Below are 13,783 nucleotides of genomic sequence, written 5' to 3'. Positions count from 1 at the left end.
GTCGTGGAAACCACAAAGATGAAGCTCTAAAAATCAAACATGGCAGTCAGAACGTTCAAAATGAAAAAAAAAAAGCAAAAGAACGATTTCAAAAAAAGAGGAGGACCCGCTAAGTCAAAAATAAAACTTAGGCAAAAAAAAATCAGGGCATCCCGATGGACCGCAAATTCAAAAGAATTGGTTCATGCAAAAATAAGGGATTAAAAACAAGGAAATAGGAGAATAATCTCGTGACTGCCATCTCAAAAATCATCAAAAGCTTCTTATCAACGCTTGGATCTTATTAATGCTTTTCATTGGCGCTTGAATCTTTATCAATGCTTATTATCATCATTACGACTACGAAAAATTCTCTTGCAAACTGAATGCATTCATTGTATTAAGCAGATTTTAGGATTGGAGAACATCAAGGAGAATGGGGTGGGTTTATATAAAATTTGAGCCTTATATCTTTGTTTCTTAAACCACGAACCACAACCACGATACAACATTCAAAAGCCCTAATTGAAGCAAGGTTAACTTTGAAAGCATACTCGGCAAAATTTGTGTTATACTGACTCCCATGTTTGTTAATTTATTGCTAAAAATTTTGCTTCTGCAAATATCCATCTCTAATCATCCATTTCTATTTCATAACGAACTTCAATTTCAAAACTGGCATGTGCATAACTAAGAATTACTTTTTAAAGGGTACAACTTTACTTTCAAATCAATACTTAGCAACAAGGAGATTTTGACATTGGTGAGTCATTTCAAGAAGCTTCTAACTAGGGGAAAACATCTAAGAGTTTCTCCTAATCATGGGCAAAATCCCAATAATTATAGGGGCGCATAATCAAAATATCCTATGGACTAGGGGCATTCATCATAAGATTCAATCAACTTGGGTCACATCTCGAAGCAATAACAATCAGGGGCATATCTTTCAAAAATCCAAATATTGGGGCAATTCATATCGAATTGATATCACACATGGTTAGCCCTCCATATCTTAGAGATTGAGGGCAGACCTTTCAACTATCAAATATTGGGGTAGTGCATATCAAGTTCACTGGTAAAATTCAAGTTCCCTCTAAGGGCACTTCCTTCAAATTAAGGGGCACATCTTTCAAATGCTGGGGCAAATCACTACGAGGCTTGACCAAAGGAATTGATTCAAAACATAGTTTCCCAGGGGCAATCACTATGAGGCTTGATCAAAAGGAGTTGATTCGAAATAGATCATCATATTGAAATCATTCCAAGAGATGCGTAACATGTGGCATCATGTTGTGAATTCAAATTAGTGAGGCTAGCCATCTCAAGCGCATACTACGACAAAACTACGTCCAAGCTCATATCAAGACAAATCTCTGAAATACCCGAAAAATTGGGGCATGACATACCACAAAGGGGAAAATTGTCCTCGTATCTTCACAATCCCCAGTGAATCTCTTTCCTACGCCTGCGATCTTCGACTTCAAAATGAGTATCAAGAAATCATGCTAGCATAACCATCGTATGACAAACAACCTTGTTACATTAGTAACCTCTCTACGCCTTCGTTATCCACGACCCATCATTGGGGCATCATTCAAACATACTTCAATCATGCATTCATCAAAGCACTTCGCCCTTGCGTCAAGTCATACATATCATTTCATTCATCTCATATAGCATAAACCTAACTTCGTAGAGCCCAAATCTTTATCGGCACTTCAATATCCATGCCCAAGTCACGCATTACATACATTGGTTAAAACATTACGTACATCAAAACACAAATACAATTACATACATTGGTTGATACATTACACCACACCTTTTTTAGGTAGTCTTCTTTAAGACAAATCTTACGATCCTTTCTAGGAACCTTTTCAGGTAGTCTTCTTTAAGACGAATTGTCATCCTTTCCAGGAACCTCTTCAGGTAGTCTTCTTTAAGACATTCTTTTTCTAAGAACCTTTCTAGGTAGTCTTTTCTAAGACATTCATCGTCTTTTCCAAGAACCTTTTTAGGTAGTCTTTTTTAAGACATCTTTCAGCCTTTCCAGGTGGTCTTCTTTAAGAAAATTTTTATCCTTTCTAAAGAACCTTTTCAGGTAGTCTTCTTTAAGACAAATTTTCATATCCAATCCAGAAACATTTTCAGGTAGTCTTATATAAGACGTTATTTTGCTCCACTCGTTACATCAATCAACATATACATAAGCATAAGCATTATCCACATACATAAACATTACCAAGCCGGCATAAGCATAGCCGTGGTATATGGGCAAATCATTACAAAGTCCAGTTCTCGTCCTGGAAAATCCTTACAAAGTCCATTTCTCGTCCTGGTAAATCATTACAAAGTCCAGTTCTCGCCCTGGCAAATTCTTACAAAGTCCAGTTCTCGTCCTGGTAAATCCTTACAAAGTCCAGTTCTCGTCCTGGAAAATCATTACAAAGTCCAGTTCTCGTCCTAGCAAATCCTTACAAAGTCCAGTTCTCGTCCTGGAAAATCGTTACAAAGTCCAGTTCTCGTTCTGGCAAATCCTTACAAAGTCCAGTTCTCGTCCTGGCAAATCATTACGAAGTCCAGTTCTCGTCCTGGCAAACCATCAAATCTAATTCTCGTTTAGTAGTCAGTTCTCGTCTGACTGTTACGTCAAAGTTTGATTCTCGTTCAGTAACAAGTTCTCATCTGGTTCAAGCACCTATTCACAGGTCACAAACGCCTATTCACAGGCTAAGCGCCTATCCACAGGCCAAAGATACCTATCCACAGGTAAAAGCACCTATTCACAGGTTAAGAACGCCTATTCACAGGCTAAGCGCCTATCCATAGGCCAAAGATACCTATCCACAGGTAAAAGCACCTATTCACAGGCCAAGAACGCCTATTCACAGGCTAAGCGCCTATCCACAGGCCAAAAACACCTATTCACAGGTCAAGAACGCCTATCCACATGCTAAGTGCATATCCACATGCCAAAGATACCTATCCACAGGTAAAAACACCTATTCACAAGTAAAACGCCTATTCACAGGCTAAGCGCCTATTCACAGGCCAAAAGCACCTATTCACAGGTAAAACGCCTGTTCACAGGCTAAGCGCCTATTCACAGGCCAAAAGCACCTATTCACAGGTAAAACGCCTATTCACATGCTAAGCGCCTATTCACAGGCCAAAGGCACCTATTCACAGGTAAAAACGCCTATTCACAGGCCAAAGGCACCTATTCATAGGTAAAAACGCCTATTCACAGGTTAGAGCGCCTATTCACAGGTTAAAACCTATTCACAGGTTAAACAAGTTAAAACAAAACATACACAGCACGAAACTAAACACACGCATCATCGAGCACTTGCTATGTCAGTCTCTAGGCTTTAGCAAGTTAATTCTTCATGTTTCCCCAACTATATTGGACGGATCTCAAACAGAGTTCAGAACCGCGTTCCTTGCCCCCTAGGTCGCGGTAAGAATGCATAATCATCATTGAACATTCTCGGCTCTATTATAAATATAGGGTCGACATTAGTACTCCTTACCTCATAAGTCAGTATGAAGGAGCGAAACATGTGACAAACATATCTCGTGGTTATGAGTGTCAATCTTATAGCAAAACGGATATGTCAATTCACAAACCTTGGTATGGATAAGTTAACCGCGTCATCTATGCCTATTTACTGGTTAAATTTTGGGGTCTTCCATTATTTAATTACCCTTCGATCTCAACGTACGAGAACTGCGCACTCTCGCATCCTTCAATCGAAGAATAATTAAATAGGGGCAGCTGTCATACCCCAAAATTTGACCCATCTTTTTACATCCAATTATTAATTAGAGCATGTTACAAGTCTACATGATTTTTATTTCTAAAAGGGTGTCTATCAAATTAGATAATAATTTAATAATAGTTTAAATAGCTAATGATATTTTAATAACTAATAATAGTATAATTAACTAGTATAACTAATAATAGTAACAATTAATCTAACTGATGATAGCAATTTTCGAAAAAGACACAATCCAAGCAAAATATTAAAAAACAAGTATTTACTAATTTTTGAAAAAATATATACATCAATAATCATTCTACTATTTTTAGTTATTAAAAAGTCATTATTTATTTACATTATTATTGGTTATTATTATAAATAGCTTTATGAGTGATAAAAAATAAAATATGATTAACTCGATTAGTACAACATGGGTTTTATATATTTATTTATTTTTAATTAATAATTATAGAAATTATCAATATTTCAATACCATTATTTTCTTTTTTAACTATTCATACTCCAACTATTATTAATAATATTATTAATGTTGTTTACACTAACTATTATTGATTAAAATTAAAACAGCTTTTTTTTATTACTTTTAAAAAAAATTATTAAGAAGTCATTAACGTATCATTAAAAAAAAAGGGTATTGCTTTTAAAAAAAACTAAGTCATGTTTTATTAGGTGGTTAATTAATTTTATTAAATAAATTTTTTGTTAATTAAATAATTAATTATCTAAAAATTTTGACCAAGTCAAACTAGGGTTGAAAAAAAACCCTGTTCATCTTCTTCTACCTCTAGCGGCGGCCGCCACCCTCTACCAACATCAAACCCTAATGTTTCTCAAGAAGAATATTCTGGAACAAATATCGAATCAAGAAAGGAAAAATTTTATGAATCCGAAACGGTAATAAGCTTTAAACGAAATTGAATCCGAAAATTATAACCAAATTTCTAAATCGAGAAAGATTTTGAGTCAATATCAAAACATATTAAAAATAATAATAAAAACGAAACAAATCTCCAATCAATTCGAATCAAGACTCTTAAAAACAAATTGCCTAATTCGTTTAACTCCTAACACTATAAAATCAAACCCTAAAACTAATACCAGGGGACCGAAAAAATAGAGAGAAAGAATGGAGAAAAGAAAGGAGTAGAAGAGGAGTTCATGCAAAATCGTTCGGGGACGTCATCACTACGTCACTCCGACGACCCCTTCACCATCGCGATTCCGCCACCAACTAAGCTTTCCGCCGCCGTCGCCACTTCGACATCTCAGTAACAAATTGCGGTAGCCCGATTTCCCTTTTAATTTCCTCTTGCTTAATCTAATTGATGTTACTTTGTTGGTTTTGATCATTGTTGTGTGATTTGAACAAAGTGATTTGTTTTTTTGTTACTTGTTCTGAAAAACAAATGAACATGAAACGAGAGAGAGGTTAGAAAGAGAGAAGAGTAATAGAAATGAAAATTAAAATGGAAAGTGATAATGTAATCCTCCCTCAGCCGTCCGATTCATGACATGTGGCCCCTTGATGACCACTTGTCTCACACATGAACATTGATTCAGTGTGTAATTCTTCTCGTGTTCCCTCGCTTAAGAGTGCATGCATACCATTTGATCGTCACATGTTGAATCTAAGTTCCAGATCTTAATTCTGTGAGCCATAGGATTTGATTAACGGTTAAAATCCTGCAGTATCATCATAGCACCATGCGCTAGCCCACACGGTGCCCAACGGGTCTTAGAATCTATTGGGCCTGGTCTGTAACTATTAACACCCCTGGTTTAATTACTAAAATATTCCAATTTATTTTGAATAAATGATTTAAAAATTAAGTATCAATAATTAAAATTTACTTAATTTAATATTTAAAAATATACTTGTATTGGCTTATTTGAATACTCATTGTATTATATTTTAATAAATGTTCTTATTTGTAATTACATCTTGTTAATTAATAAAGTTTACCATGTAAATATAATTATATAAATCATATCAATCTTGTAAATTTACAAATATATAATCCTTGTCTAATTTTCCTATCTAAACGGATAAATAATGGGATGAATATCTATTACCTCCTATTTTCGAATTGGTCGATTTTCTATATCGTATCAATCAAATAACAAACCGTTAATTAAAATTTAAAATATAATTATTCTAATTCAATTAAAACTCTTTTATTTAACACAATTTATTCAATACACAAAAATACAAAAAATAGGGATTGTACACAATATTATTTCTACCTATAACTGCGAACTACGATAACTACGAATTGCGAACTACGTGAACTCACTAAAACACACTTCAACATACAAAATAATGGTGTACAATCCCATAAAAAACACCAACAAACCATACGAACTACGTTGACTCTGATCCTCCATTAAGGAGGTACGTAGGCATTCGGACAACCGAAACGAGTCCCCGTTCCCTAAAATTAAGTAGGTTTGAGATTTTATTCTCTAACCTACGATATAATTTTTAACCACAAACTATTTACCATAAACCTTACCCAAGAGACTCTATAAACCTTAAGGAAGGATTTAGGGTGCCTAACACCTTCCCTAAATCCTAATTTCTCGACTTACCTAGAAAACTCTTAATTAGGTTTTATCCCATATTTTCCCTTATCCTTAGGATAGAATAAATATAGGTGGCGACTCTGTAGTTTAAGTTTAAAAAGCTTAAAATTTAAAGCCGGTCGTAACAGCTGGCGACTCTGCTGGGGACCCTTAAAGCAGAGAAGCACTTAAGGTTTAGGGCATGTCTCTTTTTGTTTTTAGGGTTTATGGGGTTATTTATTTTATGGTTTATTTTTTTTATTTGGCAAAAATATATATATATTTATTATATTTTGTTATATAATTGCATGCCTATGTTTATATTTATTCTTGTTTAATATTGGGGAATTATCATATATGTGTTTGTTAAACCTTAAGTGTGGGAATTGTCACTAAGTAAGAGGAGACTTGCATCGCCTACGAGCTTTAGTGACAATTCCACTCAGAGTGGGCTGAATTCCGAGAAATATCTTAGACGAGGCTAGACCTTGTCGAGGGTAGGATGCGGAATTTGGCTGATCTCTCTGGGAACCTACCCCTAAAATTCGAACCTCATGGACAAAAAAGCCCTTTCAAAAAAAATCCGACGAAACAAAAAGTTTCAGAGGGTACGAAAGAGCACCATGAGACCTTTAGAATTAAACCATCTTTGGGAAGGGTAGAAGATACGTAGGACGAACTTATGAACCTACGTACTAAGGTAATTTTATCATCCCACCCTTCACGGGAAGCCATCCCGAGAGGGGCATTACTTGGTAAATCTAAGTCTACATAGGATCACCTCCCACAATTATCATCCCTTAGACTCATAAGGATATTATTTCGCTTAACCTGGATCCCTAGCCTGTAGGGATTCCCTTTTAATCTGACATTGTCTATAAGACCTCTCAGATTTTGGTTTAAGTGGATGTCCCTCCATCCTCGAATGCGTAACATGTGGCCTCATGATGGCCACGTGATGAGGAGACTCTTGATGGATCCCCGAGCGCTCGCATACCGCGTATCCTCAATCAATATTCAAACCTAGTCATTCGTTCGTTAGACTTTGAATCCACACCCTCAGATATTTATTCTGAGGGCCATTAGATTTGAAGCGAGCCGTCCATGGGATTTATTAAAGCCAATAGGCAATCCAATCCATCCGTTCATTAGACTTTGAATCTACGCCCTCGGATATCTATTTTGAGGGCCATTATATTTGAAGAGAACGACTCATGAGATCTGGTGACCATCTTGAACGGTCACCATGTGTTCTTTCCCACGCATTCCCTAGCTTGTAGAGGTTTCCTTTGTTTATTGCAATCCCTAGCCTATAGGGATTCCTTTTGAAGATCTTGTTCTTCCCGTGAAGGACATCTTCGTTAATGCACGTCACATGGCCTCCCATATGCCTCTCAAGACTTACTTTAACCACTTCATTACCCGTAGGATACCTTGCTCTCCTTTGAAAACATATCCTTTCTTGTTGAATTCACCAAGAGAAATAAAATTTATCTTCAGATCATGTACATACCTGACACCAGTCAATAGCTTTATTGACTCATCATGGAGCTTAAATCTTACAAATCCAATTCCTTCAATTTTGCAGGCTTTGTTGTTTCCCAACAACATTGATACACCATCTTGATCACAAAAATTTTCAAACACGTCTTTGTTTGGAGTCATGTTCCAAGTACAACCTGAATCCATGATCCATTCCTTGCAAGAATTGTTGCTCGAAACTACAAGAATATCAGATGATTCAAAATCATATTGCACAATGGCTGCATTTCCATTGTCATTACCACCATGACTGCTCTTTCGAACACTCCTTCTTACAATAATAACACCTAATTACAAGAGTATCACCACCATAAGATTTCTGTTGACCTTTACCTTTCTTCTTTTCAAACTTACCATCTTTCTTCGAGAATTTCCCCTTAATGGACAAACCTTCACCAACAAACAGTGGTTTATGCTCCTTTCTTTTGTTCGATTCCTTAGAGTACAAGGCTGGATGAAATTCTTCAAAGGTTACACTCTTCCATACAAGAGAGTTTCTTTGAAATGAGCATGAGACTTAGGTAAAGAACATAAAAATAACAACGCTTAATTTTCATTATCGATACTAACCTCGATATTCTCTAGATCAAAAATCAACTTGTTGAACGCACCCAAATGCTCTGTAAATACTCTATCTTCACTCATATTGAATGAATACAAATCTTGCTTCGGGTTGAGGTGATTGACTAACAATTTGGTCATGTACAAACGTTTTAGTTTCATCCACACACCCTCCGTCGTCTTCTCTGTCGCTATGAAAAATCAAAGACAAGAGTTCACCACTGAACTTTATTGTTTCTAAGGGAAAGGGGAAAAGATCGAACAAATCCCACAATAAACATTAATTAAGAACCAAGGCTAACAATAAAGCAATAAAGAGATCAAAGGTACGAGGGTTGGTTATATAAAGGGAAGGTATTAACACCCTATGTATCTATAGAACTTTATAGGAACCTCTTGAAATATTTGTATTATGGCTAAAATTGTTTGCTTGTAAAAGAATGGGAGGATGAGAAAAGAAGTGTTTTTTTATGGTTTTAGTGTTTGGAAAGACATAAAGTCTTATGCCTACGTACCAATAAAGGATCAAAGCCTCGTAGTTCGGGGTACAAATGACAAAAGGGTTTGTTATGATTTATTTTAATTGGAAGAGACATGTTGTCACCTTAAGGAGAATGTTCAACTAGTCACCCACAAGTTATGAGAAGACAGTCTTTGCATCGTCGTGAGAGGAGGGATCCAACTTAGATATAGAATTAACAAGTATGCCATTAACCCCCTCAAGTGGAAAATAAATCAACATCATTTCAATCAATACTATGGGTATAGGAGATTCATATCTAAACAATGAAAAGGACTCAGCCTGTCTAATCTTTGAAAAGGTTTTAAATGAAAAGCCAAAGTGGCAAAAATGTTTGATTGAGTTTTGTATTTTTCAGTCTTTTAAAATTATTTTAATATGCTTAAATATTTTGAAGCATTTATTGAAAGAAAAGAAAGTTTTGAAAATGCAATGACATAAGTCAATGTTTTTTATGAAAGAGGAGTAAGTTTGAAATTATAAAGTTGGGAAACAAACACAACCATAAAGGAATAAAAAGATGAGCAAAGAGATGTAAAGCACACACAAAGAGGCAAGCAATTGACTAGAAAGTCAAACACATACAACCCTTTCCCTTGGGATACAAACAACATAAGTGTGACAAGCAATCAACATGAGAATGAACAAACTATTAGGTCAAGACCAAGCAAGAATATAATATTCAAAGATCAAAGAATCATGGAAATTCAATCATATGTATAAGGTTCAAGGTCATTCATCAACACATGAAAGCATCTAAACATGGTAAGAATAGCTCAAGGAGAAACACAGGCAACATCAAGAAACCAACAATCAAGACTAAGCAATTTAGTTAAACCTAATTCTAATTAAAGATTGACTAAATTAAATATGGTCACTTAAAGAAATTAACTACTTAATTAGTTTAGTTAAATAAATATATTTAGAAATATTGAAAGAAAATATTTTTTTTTGTTTTTTTAAGTATCAAAAAAATAAAATGAAAATGAAAATTTTAATTAAGTTAAAAATAATTATTCAAAAGAAATGACTAATAATTTAATTAATTCAATTAAATAAAAATACTTAAAATAATATATTTTTGTGTTTTTATGATTTTATCAAAATAAACAGGAAAAGAAATTTAAAAAAACTAAACAAAATAATGGGTTAAATATGTTCTTGGTCCCTATAAAATTATCAAATTTTGCTTTTGGTCCATATTAAAATATGTTTTGGTCCCTGCAAAATTATTATGCATGTAATTTTAGTCCCTGCTGTTAAATCAATGTGTATTTTTGAATGATTATTTTGCAAACATTTTTAAAACGTTATAAAAAATTTCTTAAAAACAGAGAACTCAAAATTTGATTTCTAAGTCAAGATTTTCATTACTTTTGTCATTATCTTTTGAAATTTAAAAAATTCATATTTAATTCTTCTCATTTTAAAAGATTCTAAAATTTGGTAAATAAATATTTTACAGTATTCTACACATGTATGAAAAAAATATTAAAAAATTTAAAGGTTAAAGGGCAATTAAACAATTTTCAAAATTTTAGAGAATACTATAGATTAAAACTGCATGCGTAAATATTTTGTAGGGACCAAAATATGTCATTTTTTTAATAGGGACAAAAAATAAAATTTGAGATATTTATAAGGACCAAAAACATATTTAACCTTAAAATAAAATTTTAAAAAAAATGAATTAAGAAAATCAAATGGGGTGAAAATTAAAATTACCAAGACCCAAAGTGAGGGCCCAAGCGTAGCATGTAGTAAACATGGGGGTGGGAGTAAGCATAAGATCCAGGGCTTAACAAGGTTGTCTCAAAAATGCATCTGGAGCAATGGATTTAGACCAAGTCTAGGATTGACCAAGATTTGATGATTATGGAAAGAGGGCGCATAGCAAAATCACGGGGACACACGCGTGGAAACAAAGGACATTCATGGAATCAATGAAGAGGTCTATAGTCCAGAGGTCTGTATTAGTTTTTAGGTTAGGATATAAGTTTTTGCTTTGGAATCCTTAGGTTAAGATGAATTATCTGGTTAGGAATCATAAGTGGAAAGTTTACAGACCAGCTTATGTGCAACAATTCCTTCTTCTGTTAATTCTTTGCAGATTCTCGGGTTTTTGATACAGGGTAGCAGCATGATAGGAACAATGCAATAGAGTTTTGTTTTGTATTGGACAAGTTTGGCACTAAGAAACAAATATGGAAGGAAACATGGTTGGAGGTTTGCAAAATAAGGCAAAGGCAAGGCATGTGGCTCATGTTGGCATTAGGGATGGCAACGGGTAGGGTCGAGTGAAGGTTTCATACTACCCAAACCCGCACCCGAAATTGGCACCCGAACCCGAACCCAAACCCAAATGATGTTCGGGTGGCAAAATAACACTCACGCCCACACCCGTTGGGTTCGGGTTTTTTCACCCAAACCCAAACCCGCAGCAAAATACATAAAATATATTTTTACTACAACTTTCCACAATATTATATATATATATATATATATATATATATATATATATATATATATATATATATATATATATATATATATATATATAAAATATATATAAACGGGTGTGATTTCGGGTTTTGGGTGCGGATTTCACACTACCCAAACCCGCACCTGAAATATCGAGTGACACCCGAACTCAAACCCAGTCAACTCGGGTTCGGGTGCGGGTAGGCCCCGCGGATCCGGGTCTGCTTGCCATTCCTAGTTGGCATAAGCAGTGGCTGAGCCAGGAATTTTAGGCAGCCTGGGCAAAAACTTTACACCATTGATTATTCATCTGTTTTAACTTTCACACCATATTTTTACTAATTTTACCCTTGGTTTTGTCTAAAAATCGGCTATTAAATAGGGGGAGTACAAAAAAAATAGGGGTTGAGTCCGAGCGCGTGCCCGGGCTCGCTAGGTCTTGGAACCGTCCCTGGGCATAAGAGATCTTGAAGACTTGAAGCAAAGTGTTTACACTTCAATTTAGTATTGGATTAGGACTTAGGTTCACGGCTTTTAGAACTTTGGAATCGCCTTTGTAATTTTCCTTTAAAATGAATGAAAAACTCCTTGACTTAAATATAATTCTCTTTCTTTTTGTTCATAGTATTAAAAATGGAAGTTGATGAATGAGCTTGATGGATATTAAATGAATTTGGCATGAACACTTAATGAAATATTTTTTAAAAATAAATTATTTATCGTATTGGTGAGCAATGAAATACAATGTAGTATCAAAATTAGTGTCAAAATATCATTCTCATAAAAAATAGGGTTAAATAAGTTTTTGGTCCCTATAAATATTGGAGTTTCATCTTTAGTCCTTCTCATTCTTTAGGCAACAGTTTTAGCTGGTTTTGGCAACGGTTTTTTTGTAAAAACCGTTGCCTAAAGGCAGAGAAGGACTAAAAATGAAAACTACAATATTTATAGGGACAAAAAACTTATTTAACCCTAAAAAATATTTAAAAAACTATCATTTAAAGAAAAAAATTGAAAAACTAAAAAACAAATTTTAATATATTTAGAAATATCCCCAACTTATTTAACCATTTTTACTATTATAAACAGCCACATATGATAATGTATATTGGATGCATGACAAAAAGGGTGTAAGTTTATATTAAGACATGCATTTAAGACACTACACCAAACATAACTATTTTTAGTGGAGACAATTTGTCCAAAAAATTAAAATAAAATAAAAAATGTTTTGGTTTGATTTATTACTCTTGGGTATTTTTTGTGAAAATTTCTCAACCAATTCTATGGATCTCTTACACACCATATGAATTTTCATTTTTGCCACTAGCTTCCGTAGATAGATCTCCGGAAGCACCCCATATTTTGAAAAAATTTGATTCCTTTCCTAGATGCATCTACAGAAGCGTGTAAAACATAGTGAATCTTGAGATTTTTCCAATTAATTGGGAAAATCCCAAGTTCCGTACGTAACACTCTATTGTCAAACCCTATCAAACTTTTTCGTAGATTTAACTACGGAAGATTTTTTCCAATGAATTGAGAATTTGAGATTTTCTCAATTAATCAAACCCCATCAAACCTTTCCGTACGGAAATTTTTTTCCAATTAATTAGGTTAAAGTCAATTTAATTGATACTCCCTCTGTTTTTTATTATATGTCGTTTTAGACTTTTCACACAGTTTAAGAAAAATAATAATTGTTGTATGAAAATGAGAAATTATGAAAGTTTTTACAAAATTATCCTTCATTAATGACATATGGAAGATAAATTTATATAATTGAAAGGAGAGAGAATAATAAATATTTAAGGATATAATAGGAAAAGTAGCATTAATTATTCATTGGAATTGTAAAGCGACTTATATTTAAATACAATTTTTTTCTCCAAAACGACTTATAATAAAAAACGGAGGGAGTATAGATTATGAACATAAAATGTTTTTATACACAAATCAAGGAGATGGTTGACTTTAATTTTAATCACGAATAGTTGTCATGTATTTACATTTTAAAATATTTTATAAATAGTGAATAATAATTAAACTCCTAATAATTAATAAAATTTTATGGTAAATACCTGTGTCAGGCTTTTACAAGGGGAGAAGCCTCCTCTTATGATATTTTTACAAAATTTAAAATAAAGAACAACAATCAAGTCTTGTCCCACTAAATGGGTCGATCATATGGATCAATTTTTGCTATAATGTTTTATTCAAAACCATGCTTTTATCTAAATTGTTAAACTCGATGTCTTTCTTAATAATTTCTCTTATAGTCTTTCTAGGTCTTCCTCTTCCTCTACTTGTTTGACTTCTCTCCATCTGATTTACCTTCCTTATCGCACAGTTT

The sequence above is a fragment of the Vicia villosa genome, linkage group LG1 (assembly GCF_029867415.1).
Source record: "Vicia villosa cultivar HV-30 ecotype Madison, WI linkage group LG1, Vvil1.0, whole genome shotgun sequence".
Classification (NCBI taxonomy): domain Eukaryota; kingdom Viridiplantae; phylum Streptophyta; class Magnoliopsida; order Fabales; family Fabaceae; genus Vicia; species Vicia villosa.
Note: the sequence above shows the minus strand (reverse complement) of the source record.